At 41.9% G+C, this 18,002-nt stretch overlaps 1 protein-coding gene and 1 long non-coding RNA gene across 2 annotated transcripts in view; one reads left to right on the top strand and one right to left on the bottom strand.

Moving 5' to 3' along the window:
- KIF5C (kinesin family member 5C) overlaps positions 1-18,002 on the top strand; it is a 147,162-nt gene that overhangs the window by 9,223 nt on the left and 119,937 nt on the right. The gene's annotated exons all lie outside the window — the stretch shown is intronic.
- LOC116663619 lies at positions 1,021-11,301 on the bottom strand. Its single transcript, XR_004319847.1, has 3 exons — positions 10,785-11,301; positions 1,569-1,573; positions 1,021-1,031 (listed from the first exon to the last, which is right to left on the bottom strand). It is a non-coding gene; the product is annotated as an uncharacterized LOC116663619 (long non-coding RNA).

Raw genomic sequence — 18,002 nt, forward strand, 5'->3', positions numbered from 1 at the left:
AAGATGGCTTTTCAAAGAAGTGAAAGAATGCTGACCCTCCTGAGCTTTCAGAAGTCTGAGCCTGGGGTTATTTGCTTCGATTTGACTTCTGCTCTCTGTCCAGCTCTGGTAACTTTTTCCCTACTTTGGACAGCTTCATGGTTTTGTTGCTATTGTCTTAAAAGTAATAGCCTTTTCAGGGGTCCTGGTATAGCCCATGCTCATTGAAAAAAAACCTCACACTGTGCAGAAAAGCATAAAGAACAGGGTAAAAATCACTTTTAATTTTACAAACCAGAAAACATCATTGTTAACATTTTATTGTTTATTCTAGCTCTCTTCTGTTCTATAGAAAACATAATTTGTTTTAAAACGAAGATATGATTTTCAAAGATATGATTATGGTCTGTTTAAAACCCACCATTTTACTTAACGGGTTACCTGAGACATCAGCATTTTTAGAGGCTGTATGTAACTCCATTATGTATCTAATACTTCATTTAACCATCTTCTACTGATAGACATATGTTTTTTTCCATTTTATTTTTCTCTTGTAAACAAAAGTGTGGTGAACAAGAGTATGCACATCTCTTTGTGCCATTGCCATTGCCCAATTTTTTGTTAGAACACAGTCCTAGAATTGGGATTTCTGGCTAAAAGGATATGGATGATTTTAAGGTATCCATAGTTTTGAGAGGGAGCAATTTAGAGACAGTGAATTGTCTGTGGTTTTATATTCTCACTTCTCTGCCCACTGCACGGAGTTGCTGCCAGTTTGTCTCATAAGGCATCCCTTCCTACCTGAGCTAAATTAAATTCTTACTAAGGCGTGTGCTTCGTTATGCACTGTTAACCCCTAGATCCAGAACACGGCGATGCCTTCAGACTTTTAATGTGAACCGTAGGATTTTGTAGGCTGTGTCTTGTCAGTTTCAATATCCTAAAGGATGTTTGTTTCTTGGAGGTGATCAAAACCTAAATCTCTCTTGAGACAGAGAGAGATGGAGGTCAAGACTGTGGTCTTAAAGAAAACTAGGATGGGTGTGCTCTTTCTTCTCAGAGCTAACAGTGAATGGGCTGTGACAGCGTCTGGGCAGTGGTGAGTGGGGGCGGGAAATAATAGCCCTCCCAGGAGAAGCCCCAGAAAAAGCTTTTTCCTTTCCCTTTTGATGACTAGGTAGTCTTAAAAAGTTATATACATTTCAAGCACACACCAGAGTAGAAAGAATATCAGAATGTACCCCTACGAATCTGTCAGCCAGTTTGAACTATCATCGACAAATGGGCCAGTCTTATTTTTTCTATACACCTTTAACCTTTCCCCCCACCAAACACTCGATTATTTTAAAGTTAAATCTAATATCTTGCATTATTTTATCCCAAACTTTAATATATATCTCTGAAAGATCAGGACTCTTAAAACCACAATAACATTATCACAACAAAATGTAAACATTTCCTTAATGTCAAATACCCAAACTCCCCCCATTGCCTAATAAATTTCTTCTACAGTTGACTTGCTCAAATCACAACACTAGGCACTATTGTTTACAAGTGTGGAGAGAAAGAAATATACCGACCGTACATACCGACCCTGGAATAAGGCGGAGGGCGGCTTTGCACAGAATCACGTGTGGCAGTAGAAGTACACACAGAGCAATCTGGGCTAATCAAGATTTCCAGCCCATCTCCCTCAACAATGGTCACGTCCTAGTTACTCTCTTTAATAAACCAATGCTGGCATTGCACTGTCACCCAGAAAAGCTGTTTAAAGAGCTGCATGCTTTGGAGCTTTTCCCCTGCTACGAGGGCTCCCTTGCTTTAGTTGGCTTGCATAAACGTCAGGAAAGCAAACAGACGTGTCATGCACTTGTCTCTGAGCTCAGTACCCACCCTGATGAAACTGGTATCAGCTACATCTGGAGCAATTCTTTCAGGTGCGTTTTGGGGTATGAGTATTTATCATCTTTTCAGTCACTGAATACCCATCCATAATGTGAATTGGATACTGGAAAATAAATCCACAGAACTGAAGGGAAAGCATAGTTGAGAACAGAATTCAGTGCAACACAATACTTTAAGGAAAAAGGTTTGTAGTTCTCCATATATGGTTTTCTTGTTGTTCCTTTTCTCATTAAAAATGAGACTTTTGAAGGGCGTTGGGGTTGGAGAAAAAGTGTAAATAAAAAACAAATCCCAGTAACTGATGTTTTATCTTTAACTGCAGCGCATGGGCGTAAGAGCTACTGATCAATACTGTTGTTATTTTAGAAGCATTTTATTGAAAGATCTTGGTTACACACTTCTGGATTGACAAATCTCAGGGCTCTCTCACAGAGCCATCTCTCCCACTTCCAGGTGCATTTTGCCTCGTGAGGAGGCAAAGAACAGCCTGCTTCAAGTCTCTGAGGAGGTTATCTCGTAGTTTTTACTGAACAAACTGTCTGGCTCTCACTCCACAGAGATTATTGTTTTTCATCTGGGAACTGGGGCGAATAACAACTCCATCTGACATCAGAAACTTTGGATGGATGTGGGGGAACGGACTTCTGTTCCTCTTTCACAGGCACCTCCTCTCCTCCTCCATGGAGAGGAGCAGGTGCCTATCTAGTCAATGTCGAAACCCCTGTTGGTTCTGGTGCCTGGTGGGCAGGCTTCCAGGGGAGGTGGTCAGTTCCTTCCTGCATCTGGCCTCTGGTAAGCTGACCCCTGCAGGGGCTGGCTTCCTGGGGCTATTTTTCCTCAGCATCATCCACTGCAGAGTAGGTAAGTTAGTCTGGGCCCACAGATTCAGGCCCATGAGGGCTGGTCTCAAGGTTAAGAACAAATGGGGCTGTGGGAGGATGGAGTGGTGAGGTGAGTAAAGTAGGAGGACCACAGAAGCCTCCTTGCCTGAGACTCTGGCCAGATTTAATACTGGGATGATGGGTGCTAGTACCCTTCCCAGGTGATGGTGTTTGGATACCTGCTCCTACAGCAGACTTGCTCAACCCTCACTCCTGGGGTGAGGGGGGAGAAGGGGACAAGGGGACTGACTGTTGGGGAGGTTTCTGGCATTCCAGGGTCCCTGGTACTAATGTCATCACGATAGCATCGAAACTGTCTTCTAACTACTAGTAGTTTGTTTATATAATATTTGTGAAAGTAGGCTTTAGAAGGGAAATGTTTAGCTCTTCGGTAATAATTACTAAACAACACAACCTACTAATTATCTGCTCAAACAAGTGAGAGAAAAACCACCCAAGGTACCATATCCTAGAGTAACACTCACTTGCTCACATGTGCTGTTAAATTTTCCTTAATATATATGGCTCTTGGAAAAGGCTGGTTTGGGGATCTATTTTAAACATTATTTTCTGATCTAGACATTTATCCAAACAAATTTGTAAAGGGGAAAATATATATCTAATACTTGCTTCCTTAGTTCTGTTAAAAACAAATATAAAGAGGTAGCATATAGGTTGATGTAAAACTTTAAATTAAATGAGTTCTTTATTATGAAAAATGTTTCCTTTTATAGAGGCTTTAGACTTTTTGGAGCTTCATTGTGATACTATGCCTTCCAAAATGGTAGCCACTAGCCTAGTGTGACTATTAAGCACTTGCAATGTGGGTCGTCCAAATTGGGATGTGCAGGAGATGTAACATTCAACCTGGCTTTCAGAGGCTCTATACAATATTCTGATTGTTTTTTGCATTTATTAATTTTGGTTCCAGTTTGGTATATTGAGGGCTTATCGTGTGTGTGCAAAGCTCATGCTAAGCATTATGGACTTACTGTTATAAGACAAGATCCCTGCCATCAATAACCTTATATATAATTAATTCAATGGGAGGAAGCAACTAAAAAAAGAAGTTAGCTCGCTACCAGTGTCCAAAGGGAAGAGGAAACACAGCCTTGTTGGAGTTGAAAAGAGAGAAAGCCCAGCCAGTGGTGTTAGGGAAACCTCAGGCAGAGGGACCATTTGAACCTGACCTTGAAGCTGGGGTACGAATCTGCTTTGCAAAATGTCCTGATCTTTATCTTCAGTTACTTTGCAATTCTGCGTAGCCGCTTGACCGATTTCAGTTTTGAATATTGTTGAGAAAAGATCTGAGAAGGGCTGTGTGCTGTAGCCCGGGCCATCTTTCTCCTGTCACTCCAGCTGCCCCGACCAGTATTGTGCCCTGAGCTCCCGGGAGGAACGGCCCACCCCGCATCCTGTAATTAAGTATCAGTCATCTGCGGCAGCAGCGGGTTTGTGATGCGTTTGTTGTGTTGTCTTTGGAAAACGGCACGATGCGGCCCTGCTGCCCGGCTCCCGCTGCAGCCAGCCTGGGGACCGGACCCCAGCCCGGGGCCGCGCCTGCCCCCTAAGGCCGGCGGCTTTCAGTTCCGGGCGGGGAGCGCCACGGTGATGGCAAATCTACCTCGTACCTTCTGCCTCCATTCTATGGCTAATGCTGGGAATGATGAAACCTCTTGTCCGGGAAATGCATTCTCCTTCAGCACAGGCACCTTCTAATGAGGTCCCTCCCCGCTGCGGAACAAAAGCTCCCATTAGGAGGGCCTGGGGGGATGGGGTGGGGGGGGGGAGGCAGCGCGGCTGTGGGAAACCAAGGCAACGCGCCTCTGCAGCTCTCAGGTGCCTCTTCTTTGTCCTGGCCTCCCTCTGGGGGAGAGAGGTCGCCTTGCAGGTGAAGGCCACGCAGCTCTTGGGAGAAGGAGTCGGTTTCTGCTGGAAACTCGCTCTTTTCCACCCCCACTCATGTCCGTGTCTGTCGGGGTTGGCACAGCACTGAGTTCTCCTCCTCTGTAAATGGCAGAAGCGCTGTTTCACATGGTGGTAACGGGAAAGCACAGCAATGCAAAACTAGCCGTAATCTCGCTGCCCGGCACATCCACTTAAATTTTTTATATCCTCCATTTTCCTCTCTTGGTTGATATTTAACAGTTTGGAAAATAAATGCATTTCCAACCATAGATATAAAATTCTGCCTTTAAAAAAAAATTTAAGCTTACACCATAAAGGATTTTCCATGTTGTATAATATCTGAATGGTTACAGTTTTCAATAGTGACTTGCATGTGCCTTAGGCTGATAGAGCCCAGTTTGGTCATTCAGATCTTGTTTCCCCTTGCTCTGGGTGATGGTTTAGTGATCATGTGCGTGCGCAGAGCTGTTTTCTTTTGTCATTTCTAGAGGATACATTCTCCAGTATTTGATTTTCTGGACCCAGTGCTGTGAACACTTTTATTGATGCTATTCAGTGTTACCCTGTTGCTTTCTGTAGGGGTCTACCAACTCCTATGGCCTCCGGGGATACATGAGCATCCCTTTTGGCACGGATTTAATTTTTGAGGTAAAGGTGATAATCATTTGAGAGGGTGATTTAGAGAGAAATAGTCTGGGATTCATGTGTTTTGGGTTCTGTTCCAGGCGTTTCCTCTGCTTTATATGAATTTTAAACCGAAAGTGTAACTGTTCAGTTATCTGTGTTAATTTGGAGCACTGCTGTAAGTGGGCACTTCTGGGGTCAGGCTGGGCTTTATAGGGGAAGCAAGGATTTGGAAGGGTTGCTGTACATCGCCTCCCAATGTTCATCAGAGGAATTGTTGGGAGGAGGTGGTTTATGCTTGGGTTTAACTCGGGACTCTTCCCACGTGCTCACAGATATGATTACTGGTGTCGTTGCACTGGACGAGCTCCAGACACCTCTCTCCTAACAGCAGCATGCAAAGGGATACGTTTTGCTAGATGACCTGGGGCATCTTGTAGGAATCCATCCTTCCAGGGGGTATGGTAACACCACACAGGAAGCATGACTTCATGCTTTGATGGTTCTGTACACTGCGGGGACCAGCATGCTCTTTAGTTCTGGGGTAGCCCCCCAACCAGGCTCGTGGTCCTGTGGGCATCACTGGCAAACCCAGTGCCGGGAAGCGAGAACCCGGGTGAGGTAAACAAAAAACAAAAGGCAAGAGGAAGAGGCTGAAAAAGAGAGGAAAGGAGTGCCTGTGGGCTGCCTTCCTGGATGTCTTTGTTCTCTATTTGACTAGCGAAGACTGGACACATTTCTTTTCTTACAAAATTGACTACACAGTACTGCTCTGTATTGCATAGGTTTCGTCACTCTTTTTAGGTGCCTTAATTGCTGTGTTGAACACCCTTTATTTAAGAAGCTAATTCTTTTGTGAAAATTTTACTGATAACTCTGATTAAATCTTATGTTTATAAAAAATGATCAATTAAGACATATTCATGGTATAAAGTTTAAAGAACACAGAAGGAGATAAAAAAGGATGGATAAGATAAGAATTTTTACATGAGAGAAAAGATATTCAAGGTGATCACTGCGTATTCAAGAGGTGAAGTGTGTGTGAAAGCCAGGTTCAAGAGGCCTGAGTATAGAGGAGCAGTAAGGTGGTCAGATTAGAATATGCAGGAAGGAATCAGATGTGGAAGATCTTGAAAGGGGGCTAGAGGAATTGAAATTGGATTTGGTTGACACGTTACTCTAGCCTGTAGCTGGTTCAGAAATACTCCCACAAAACATTCTCCTTCAGTGCACTTACCCCTTGGCCTCAGGCAACCTTTTCAGGTTCCCACGGAGGCAGGTACTGTTGAAGTTTGCTTTTCACAGTTTTATGCCTGGTGGTACAATGCAAAACATGCATCTTCTCATCCATCCCACATGAGTGTCAACTATTATGGTCCTTTGTCTTACCATCTGAAAGGATTAGTGTATTGTATCTTATTTAACCCCAATAGTTATGGGATGAAGGTTTTTTTCATCTGTGGATCATCAAATATCAAGGAATTGACACACAGTAAAGCATACATGACTTAAGCCATATTTAACATAATGTTCTTCTGATGATATAGACATTTTCTGGGAGAATTTTGCATTGTTGGTAAGAAGGGTCTAATTTGGGATATTGCATCAGTGTACCATAGTAGCTTCATGTCTCTTAGTCTTGCTTATTTTAAGGGAAGAGATGATAGAAAATGACCCTCTACAGTTTATTAATTCTGGCAGAATTTCTTTAGTACTGAATTTCCTTCTGGAAGATGGAACTTACTGTGGAAAGTGAGTATGGGAGGTCAGAGAGAAAGTGCCTTTCAACTTGGATGCTTGGGAGGACTGCGTTTAGAGAAAATTCTTCAACCTTTTAAAAGTTAAAGATAGCCTCTTTTTAATTTTCTCTTTGCCCCACCCCACCCCAAATGCAATTCTAGTGTTCAATATAAACATCAGTTAACAGAATGTCTCAGTTATTGGAACTCCAGACAACATATGTGTTACCTACAGCTCTTCTCACAGACCTTTATGGACCATTTGATGACCAACCGTTTTCTTCTGAGACCAGTGAAGCAAGCAACCTGCTTGCTTACAAAATACTGTAATTCTAACAGGGTAGTAACAGCATATCATGAAGTCTGCTTGACTTAACAAACACTTATTAAATACTTTACATACATTCATCCATTTATGTTAATCCTCAGTATCACCCTATGAAGTAGCTACTGTTGTCATAACCCACCTCCCCATTCCACAGATGAGGAATCTGGGACACAGAGAGGTTAAGCTACTTGCCCAAGGTCACACAAGAGTCAGTTGTGGATCTGGGATTCAAACCCAGGCATAGTGGCCTCAGAGTCCTTGTTTTATTCATTTACATTTTGGTTTATACCAGGAATTGAGAATGTTTGGGCACACAGCATTTTCTAAATTAAGAGTTTCTCTGGGACACTAGTTCTTTGAGTTACTCCCTTATAAAAGGGTTTGATATCAATTAGATGTAGGAAATGTTACCCACATTCTCTGCCTCTTGGATATCCCCCACCCTACCGACCCATTGGCAATCCTGCAATAAATAAGCATGCTTAGCTTTAACTTGGTGTTTCCCATTAGCAGCCCTCTGTGCTGAGACATAAGTTTGGAACTGCTGTAGGAGAAGGTAGCTGTAAACTGGGGCTACCCTTAAAAGTGGAAGATTTTTTTCCCTCTCTCTTGCTTGCTCTTGCATTGATATCAAATTATGTGTGACGATCAGAATCAGCTTCTCTTCTCTATTAGTGTTGTGATTTCCCTCTGAAAGGCTGTTTAGGGCGTTCCATAGAACACAATGCCAGTGCTCTCAGGGAGTGGTGTATTTGCTAGCAAGCCTTGTGGGCTTGACTTCTGAATGTTCCAGTGTACTATTAATCTACATGGATCTGTCCACAGAGAAAGAATCATGATGCTTTTCTTATAAAAACACAGTTCGCCCTCCTCTTCTGTGTCTTAAAAGTGGAGAGCTTTGTGTCTGCTTCTTGGATTTCTAAGTCCATCTACATTCAACCATGTTACTAAGCTCTCTTCTAAAAATTGTCAGTAGATTTAGAAAGATGTATCATGAAGAATTTTTTTGTCATCTTCAAATAATGTCTTTTTTGTTTCTTTCTTTTCAAAACATATACTTTTAATTTCTCTTTTCTTGTTTTCCTGCATGGGATAGGACCTCTGGGACAATCTAAAGTAAAAACAATGATAGCAGGAATCTTTGTCTTGTTCTTGATCTTAAAGCAATGTTTGATGTAGGTTTTTAGTAGATGTCCATTGTAAAGAAGACCTAAACAAACAAACAAACATTTATTTCTCCAATGAAGACATACAAATGGCCAGTAGGCACATGAAAAAATGCTCAGTATCACCAATTATCAGAGTTATCATGAGATATCATCTCACACCGTCAGAATGGCCATCATTAAACAGTCCACAAATGATAAATGCTGGAGAGGGTGTAGAGAAAAGGGAACCCTCCTATACTGTTGGTGGGAATGTAGTTTGGTGTAGTCATCATGGAAAACAATATGGAGATTCCCTAAAAAACTAAAAATAGACTTTCTATATGATGTAGAAATCCCACTCCTGAGCATATATCCAGAGGAAAATCTAATTCAAAAAGATATATGCACCTCAATGTTCATAGCAGCACTATTTACGATAGCTAAGACATGGAAGCAACCTAAATGTCTATCAACAGATCACTGGATAAAGAAACACACACACACACACACACACACACACACACACACAATGACATACTACTCAGCCATAAAGAAAGAGTAAAATAATGTCATTTGCAGCAATATGGATGGACCTGGAGAATGTCATACTAAGTGAAGTAAGCCAGAAAGAGAAAGAAAAATACCATATGATATCACTTATATGTGGAATCGAAAAAAGACACAAATGAACTTGTTTACAAAACAGAAACAGACTCACAGGGGTAGAGAAGAGGGGTGGAGGGATAAATTGGGGGTTTGGGATGTGCAGATACTAACTACTATACATAAATAGATAGACAAGGTCCTGCTGTATAACACAAGGAACTATATTCAATGTCTTCTAATGGAAAAGAATATGAAAAGGAATATATGTATATGTATAACTAAGTCACTATGCTGTATACCAGAAATTAACACAACGTTGTGCAACTATACTTCAATTTATTTTATTTTTTTATTTTTTTTAACATTTTTAATTGATTTATAATCATTTTACAATGTTGTGGCAGATTCCAGTGTTCAGCACAATTTTTCAGTTATACATGGACGTATACACACTCATTGTCACATTTTTTTCTCTGTGAGCTACCATAACGTTTTGGGTATATTTTCCTGTGCTATACAGTATAATCTTGTATATCTATTCTATAATTTTGAAATCCCAGTCTATCCCTTCCCACCCTCTGCCCCCCTGGCAATCACAAATCTGTATTCTCTAAGAGTCTATTTCTGTCCTGTATTTACGCTTTGTTTTTGTTTGTTTGTTTGTTTTTGTTTTTGTTTGTTTAGATTCCACATATGAGCCATCTCATATGGTATTTTTCTTTCTCTTTCTGGCTCATTTCACTTAGAATGACATTCTCCAGGAGCATCCATGTTGCTGCAAATGGCATTATGTTGTCGGTTTTTATGGCCGAGTAGTATTCCAACTATACTTCAATTTAAAAAAAATTAAAAAAGAAAGGTATTCCTATTCTTTGTTTGTTTTGTCTTTAATCTTGAGCAGGTCTTGTAGACTTTGATTGCTTCTTATTTGGATTGTAATCATTTTAGAAAACAATTCTCTGCTTGCTCTCCAATCCCTAGTCTCTTGTACACTGTAGCTGAAATCTTTCTGAAGTTCCACCCAGAATATGTCCATCCTCTGTTCAGAACATTAAAGGACTCTCCTTTGCTTACTACAGTAAATGTGAACTCCACAACGTCTTCCTCTGATTTAGCAAAATCATCCATAGTATGTTCCCTTCAGCCTTTCTCAAAGCTACCTATATACTGTATCCCAAACTCAGCCTGGGCTTTTACTCTTTCAGGCCTTAGCTGATGAGTTTCCATCTCTTTGAGTGCCATTCCCGCCTACCCTTCCTCCTGAACTTCTTTCTTACCCTAGAAACTCACCAGTAGGCATTTCCTCTTGTCCTTAGTCACTCCCTTCTTGGAATTACCCCACTTACAGTGTGTGCTTCTCTCCAGGCTGGGGTTTGTTTGATTAATTTTCTTTCTTTTTCAACAATTTTACTGAGGTCTGACTAATATATGTTGATTTATTTTCATATTCTCAGCATATGATTCATAATGGGTACACAATACTCGATGGGGTGAATGAATTGTCTAACTGATGGAGTGTTTCTGGTGGACTAATTGCTCGTTTTTATGATTATTTTTTATTTCATTGTGCCTCTCTTCCTCTCTCCATCAGTCCCACCTGAGGACTAAAGGAGCTGCCCACGTGTTTCTTTTGTGAAATTCACCGTAATTGGGCCAAACTGCGTACAGGCATTTCTTAGGGAGAACAATCCATTTATCTTAACCTCAACCAACTCACTGTCCAGTAAGAGAGACAGACAGACAGACACCCACACACAAATAATGGCAATACAGCTGAGAAGTGATTGAATAGTACTCCAGGTTTATTGAGCATGAAACACCTTTAAGGTTGGGGCCAATTTTGCACAATGGTTCCATTTTTCAAAGAAAAAAACTATTGTATATTGAATATCCAGACTCCCATTACGTTCTATTCAGCTATTCAGTTGGCAGAGCCAAAAAGGAAAGAAATTAGAGGTTCATTAAGTACAGAAAATGATTGCTCTCAAATGATTTCCTCTTCTAAAACGTAGAAGCCACATACAAAATGCTCCTCTCTTGATTTGCTACTTACTAGTCTTACAAAATGATTTTAATGTGAACTGAAAACTGGCATCTTAAAGAAAGAAAGGTCCAAGAAATTGTAAATTGAAGACATTAATATAAATGAGCCGCACTTAAAATTCTACTGATAGTCTTCAGCTCTGAAGGGGAAATGTCTGTAATTTACCTAAATTACCTTGAAAGAAAAGAAATAAGAGACTTCCTTCTTTGGATGTCTGTTTCCTGGCATTTTCCTAATAACCAGGCTATAGAGTGATTGAATTATTATTATTACCTGGTAGCTATTGTTTTCATTTCAAAAGAGTATGGGATAATTCCAGCTGAAGCTTATCTTTCAAGTAAGTTTACATGTAATATATATAATAAATCAATACTGAGCCATGTGGTCTGGGGATCAAAATTACTTTAGGCCAATCAATGTATTTTTCTTAAAAATGATCAATTCTTCATCCTAGCTTATGACTCAGGAAAATGGAAGGGGGGGAGGAGATTAAAGAAACTATGAAAGTAGTTACTGGTGTTCAGTAGCATCTTTTTACTTCTTTTAATTTTCTTGCCTTTTTATTCCAAATATAAATATAATATAAATATTTTGGGACAATTAAAAAGATTCAGGGAGGTAAGATTAGGAAAGTAGGAATGTCCCATATTCCCTCTTCCCAGAAGAATTACTGTCAGCTGGTGGCTGTTACATTATTCCAACATCTTACTTTTATAAATGCAATTATAAAATATTTAATACATATAAGAAATAACAAAGATAAACTATGAGACATTCGAATGAAGTTAACACCCATGAGGTCGCCATGCACTTAGAGCACGTTATCAGTGTGTGACTCTCCCAAGGTCCCAGCTGCTATCCCCTCCTCCCAGAAGCATCCACTCTCCTGAATTTTGCTTTTATCACCCCTGTAATATTCTTTATAGTTTTACAGCAAGCAGTATTTTTAGCCCTAAATGATATATTATTTAGTTTTGCTTGGACTTCAATCTGTGAACTATTTATAAAAATACTGTGTACACTCTTTTGTGACTTGGTTTTTTTCTCTTAACATTTATGTTTCAAGAGAGCTACTTAAAGTCACTGTGAATTCTGATGGTGGAACAGCATAGCTGTTCAAATGCAATTCAGTACAGGTGACACCAGTCTGCTTGCCGCTGCCAGAGCAAGATCCCACAGACTGGGGGCTTAAACAACAGAAATTTATTTTCTCACAGTCTGCAGGCTAGAAGTCCAGCAGAGTGGGTTTCTGGTGAGACGTCCCTTCCTGGTGACGAGGACATCTTCTCACTGTGTCCTTGCGTGGCCTCCTCTGTGTGTGTGTGTGCAGGAGAGATCTCTTGTATCTCCTTTTTATGTAAACTCCAGTCCTGTTAGATTAGTTTTCCCACCCTTAAGACCTCATTTAACCTAAATTACCTCTTTAAAGGCCCTCTCTCCAAATACAGTCACACTGGAGGTTGGGGCTTCCACCTATGAATTCTGTGAGGACTCAGTTTAGTCTGTACAAGACGTTCAGAGATGCGGAAACTCAGGTATTTCCTCTGGAGGTTATAGCCCCTGGTGGGCTTCCTGGCTTTTCCCTAATAGCAAGGCTAAGATTGCCCCCAGGAGAGCTCTTGGGGAGCCCTCCCAGGGAGTGACTTATGTGAGCATGAAAACCATGCTGAGCTGAGCCTCCAAACAAGAGCTCGACGGGCCAAGTGAGAGGCATGCTAGCTTCCCTGATGGGGAGGCGTGATTGGACTTTGAACCCTTGAGTGTTGGAAGTGGCTTCCCAGAAAGCCAGATGCCGCTGTCACAGTGGGGTGGATGACTGCGTAAAAAGAAGACTTCTACAGCAGTCGGACCATTTTCATTGAGTTCTTCCGTTTTAGAGCATCGTGGTACTGACGTCTCTCCTGTTTTAGTCAATGCGAACGGAGAATTCCAGACAAATGGTTTGGTAAGGGATTGAGAGCTCTCTCCTCCTGTGCACACACACAGAGGAGGCCTTGGAAGAGAGAATAAGGGGTGAGTCTCTCAGCGTCATTCATTATCTTGTCTTGCTGGAGCTGTCTGGGACTCCAGGTGCTTGCTTACAGCCATGAGAAAAGACAATAGGAAGCTAAAAATTAACAGTCGTTTGGGACTGAGTTATTGTTAATTGTCATTCTATGAAAGGCTGGCCTAGTCCAGAATTCTGTGATGAGAACAGTTTTACCATAGCAGCAGTTTTCAAGTTTTTTGACCAATAGACCATGATCCATTTTACTGGGAAATCCGGAAATACATTTGACATCTTAGCACACAGACACAGAAGCACACATCTGAAATAACAATTATATGAAACAATGTTATTAATGTGTTTGCTGCACTCTGATATTTTCTATTCTCCTGTCTCATTTTATTTTTTTAGATGCTAGTTATGATCCAATAAATGTAATTTGCAAGCCAGCACAGAGTAGACTAGTGTTTCTCTAATGAGTTTTTTTGTCAAATCCCTTGTGACACGTTGGAAAGCCTGGAAGACATCAGAATCTCACTCTTCACCATTTTCATGTCCTGATCAGCTCACACTCTACCTGACAGATATTATATGTATGTGATTATTTGTGCAACAGATATTTTTCAAGCTCCAGGCCAGATACTCCGTGAGGAACTAGTGAAATAAATTTTCCAGGCTCATGGCATGTTTGTTAAGAGTGTATAGAAAGCAATTTAAAATTGGTATTTTTTAACCTAACCCTTCTTTAGTCTCAAAGAGTTTGCAGTCTGTTCTCGCCTCCCCCAGCTGACATTGTGATGGGAATGTCAACCTTTGGTGGCCCGTAAGTCACCGGCCTGCCGTCCTGTGTGCTGCAGGGAGAGATGTGGCTGGTGGGGGAATGCCTGGGGTTTGGGTCAGTGGAGATGAATTGTGTCCTGACTTTATTTCTCTGAGGGCGTGATCTTGGGCAAGTTGACCAGTGTAACATGTCTGCAGTGAAATGGAGATGCTGAGAAACCTGGCGGATGGGAGTGAAGATGAAATGAGACCCTCTATGTGAAAGTTGTGGGCACACTGTACCCACAGCCCCTGCCCCTGCCCCCGGCACCTTCTGCATGTGGATCACCGTGTGAAGTCCTGCCTCTCTCCTAGACCTTGCTCCCTCCAGATGTCCTGGTCAGTCCAGTAGAAATGAGACCTTCAGGCATCTAGCAGATGGAAAGTCCTAGACTGAGCAGCTCTTTCCGTCTGAAAAAGCCAGTTTGTCGTTTCCCCTGCAGCCGAGTAGTCAGGCTCACCTTGAATGCCCTATTTCTGTGGTGACTTCAGTGAGTGTCACTAAGATCACCACCAAACCAATTATTAGATACGCAAGGTCCCAGGACCCTGAAATGAGTGTCTCCTGAGAGACTTCCTAGGCAGACTAATGGCCCCCAAGGCCGTCCACTTCCTAAGCCCTGGAACGCACATCTGTTATGTTATATGACGAGGGGGAAGTAAGGTTGCAGATGGAATTGACGTTGTTAATCATCTGACCGTAAAATCAGGAGGATTGTTCCGTCCATGAGCCCAATGTTCACAAGGGCCCTTAAATGGGGAGAAGGATGCAGAAGGGTCAGGACTGGACAGGTGACATCCTGCGAACGACTGGACTGGACTCAGCCGGTTGTGGCTGCTTTGAGAATGGAAGGAGGGTGTGAGCCAAGGAATGCGGGTGGCCTCTAAAGCCTGGAAAAGACAAGAAAACGGATTCTCCCCTGGGGCCTCCGGGAGAGAACAGCAGCGCTAACCCTGACGTCAGCCCAGTGAGACCCTTTGCAGACTCTGACCACAGAGCTGTAAGATAGTAAAGTGGTGTTGCTTTAAGCCACTAGATTGTGCTAATTTGTTACAGCAGCAGTAGGAAACTGATACACCATCCCATTATGATTTAATTTTTTAGAAAGAGAACACACAGGTATTTGCTGGAAATCAGTATAAGAGGAGAAAAACAGTAATGTTTAAAGGGCCCATTTTCATATTAAAAATTAAATCTTCAACATTCAGAAGGAAATTTTATATAAAATGGAGACTGTATGGGTATAATCCTTGCTTCTAAAATAAAAGAATTGTATTAGATGCTTGTCACATAGAATATTAATTAAATGGAAAAAATTTCAGAATTCAGGATATTGACCTACATAATTCCTTGGGCAGAGAAGACTTACATCTTTTTAAAAAAGATTCAATGGCAAAGCACATACAGCTGTAGCCTACTGTTTCCTTTTATTTATGTTTCAAGACTAGTTGCTGCTTTTATTGTTAAAAACCCTTGGCAGTTTCAGCTTTTGGATAATTAAAAATGGAAAGGAGGTGAAGTGAAGCAAATTGAAGGGATTTATTTTATTCTCTTGAGTAAGGACATCCTAGACATTCTTGTGCTTTGCATTAAAAAATTGGGTAATTAATACTCCTCACTACCTACAAGCTCCTTAAAAACCAGTTCAGCAGAGTTCCTCAGCCAGGTAATGGAATTTCTTCCTCCTGAATTCCATAAGGTTGGGTCCCCATCTCCCCTGTAGCCTTATGCACTGCACCATTCCTGCTTTCATGGCTAAGTGTGGGGTGTCCTGGGGCACTGAGGCAGCAGGATGATGATTTGAGGTCCCATCGAAAACAAGTGGGCTAACTGCCACTTCATGCTGCCCTACTTCAAACTTGGCCCAAACCAATAAAGAAACAATTAGGGTTGGTAGCTGCCCTAGCGTGTGGCTGCACAGTCAGCTTTATTGAACCATTTTTCTATTCTTCAGGTACCTTGTTGGATTATTCCTTGGAAAGCGATTGTGCTGATTTTGCAATTTTTCCCATTTGCCTTCTCTGCAGCTCAATTTTCAGTCTTCCCCAAAAATGTCTCTCTTTTGACAGTACCTTCTACTTCTCAGGCCTTGCTGCAGATGGTTTTCCTAATAATTTATCTCCCCACATTCTTAAACCCACATAACTGTGGACACTCTTTGTCTGATAACCTGCCTAGCTTCGCCATTTTCTATTTAAAGTTTACAGACTAGGGATCTGGTGATGCAGAGAATGCCTCATCTGTGAACATTTCATGCTAAGTCCAAGAAAAGCCTCTGATTTGTTTTCAAAACCTTGGAAATCAGCTCTTAAAATGTCCCTCATCCTTTCTTGCATCAGCAAAGCAAACAGCTGACACAGAGGTCCGTCTCTTTCTGCCAACAGAATCCTGTTAGTGGCCCTTCCCCATCACAGGGCTGACCCACCATCACCTCTTTGCAAGCTCCTGCCTCCTTTCTGACAGTTACTTTAATTGTGAAGTGATGTTTACATTTAGTCACTTCATAGCAACACTGGTTAGGGAGCTGATACTTTTACTTTCTATTAACAGCCTGCTCTGGGGAAAGGGTTTAACAAATAACTAGTTGGTGCTTTCTCAGTAGACACTGGAGAGGCATTGGTGACAAAGAATGGAGCTCATGCTTATAGACCAGGAGGAGAAAAGATCATTTCAGAGGCTATAACCGTGTGCGGTTGGAGGGCAGGTTCAGGTGTGGGACCACAAGGAGGGCACCTGCTCTAGAATGGGGTGGGTGGGGCGGGGCAGGGAGCTGTGCTGGAGGAGGCATCGCATGGGCCATTATCCAGATGGCAAATAATGTTTCCTCTTTAGTGCCAAAGAGAATTGAGGGGGACTAGTTTGTGAAATTCATTTCTGGTCTCTGACAGGAACAGGATATCTTTTTATCATTATAACATGTATACAAAAACATTGCATCTGCATCCTGGTGACAGAAATCAAAACTGGTGGTTACTGAGGTGGGGCTGACCAGAAAGGAACACAGTGCAAGTGTCTTGTGTTTTGTTTTAGGTGATGCTTACAAGTGTGCGTGATTGTCAGAATCGTCTAGTGGAATACTTCAGATCTGTGAATTTATTATATGTAAATTAAAAATAAAATTTATTGTGAGAAAGCTCTCCATATACTAATCTCTGGAGAGATCTTCAAGATACGTTATGTGAAAAAAGCAAGGTGGAGACAGGTGTAGATCACACGCCATCTTTCATGGCATAAAGAGGGGGACTAAGAATCCATGTCTGTGTGAACGAGGAACTCTGGAAAGACAGTTGGGGACCCAGCAGCAGTGGTGGCCGGGGAGGTGGCGGGGATGGAGGGCGGGGTGGCGAGGGGGGTTTCTCACTGTATACTCTTTGATACTTTTTGGTATGGGAACCACATCGACATTTTTCTTATTCAAAAAAATTGGAAAGAAAACACACTGAAACAGAGCTCAAAGGGTTTTGAACTGATACAGAAATGGTTTTGTTATTCTTTACAGCAGATTATTTTTCAATTCAATGTTTTGAAGCAGCTTTCAGCACTGCTCAGGCAGCTACTGGGGCATCTGTGCCCACCCCCGCCACATGCTCACCGGGGGCTCCGCTCTGCCTGCGCTCCATCCCAGAGCCGCGCCCCTCGGAGCCTCTCCCCATCAGTCCCGTTGGCACTAAAGAGGAAACAGTATTTGCCATCTGGATAATGGCCTCTGAGATATGGCCTCGTTATAGCCTTTTTTGTTTTTTTTTTTAAAAACACCATCAGTATCCCCTCTGGTACTCCATTTACTGGAACAAACGTAAGCAAGGTGTACTTTTTAAACAAGAGTTCTGGCTTGAATTAGATAGGGTCTGTTACTTCTTGCCCCTCCTATCGGGAGTCTGTGCGTGGAGGGGCCCTCTTCACTGAGCTTACCGGCTCTAACAGTCACGACCGGGCCTGGGCGTAACACAAATCCTGGCCCTCTTTCCTCTCATTTCAGTGCCTCCTCCCCATATGCAGAGCCTGGTAGCCTTCGCTGGTTGATAGGTCAGCA

This window comes from Camelus ferus, chromosome 5 (assembly GCF_009834535.1).
Source record: "Camelus ferus isolate YT-003-E chromosome 5, BCGSAC_Cfer_1.0, whole genome shotgun sequence".
Taxonomy (NCBI): Eukaryota; Metazoa; Chordata; class Mammalia; order Artiodactyla; family Camelidae; genus Camelus; species Camelus ferus.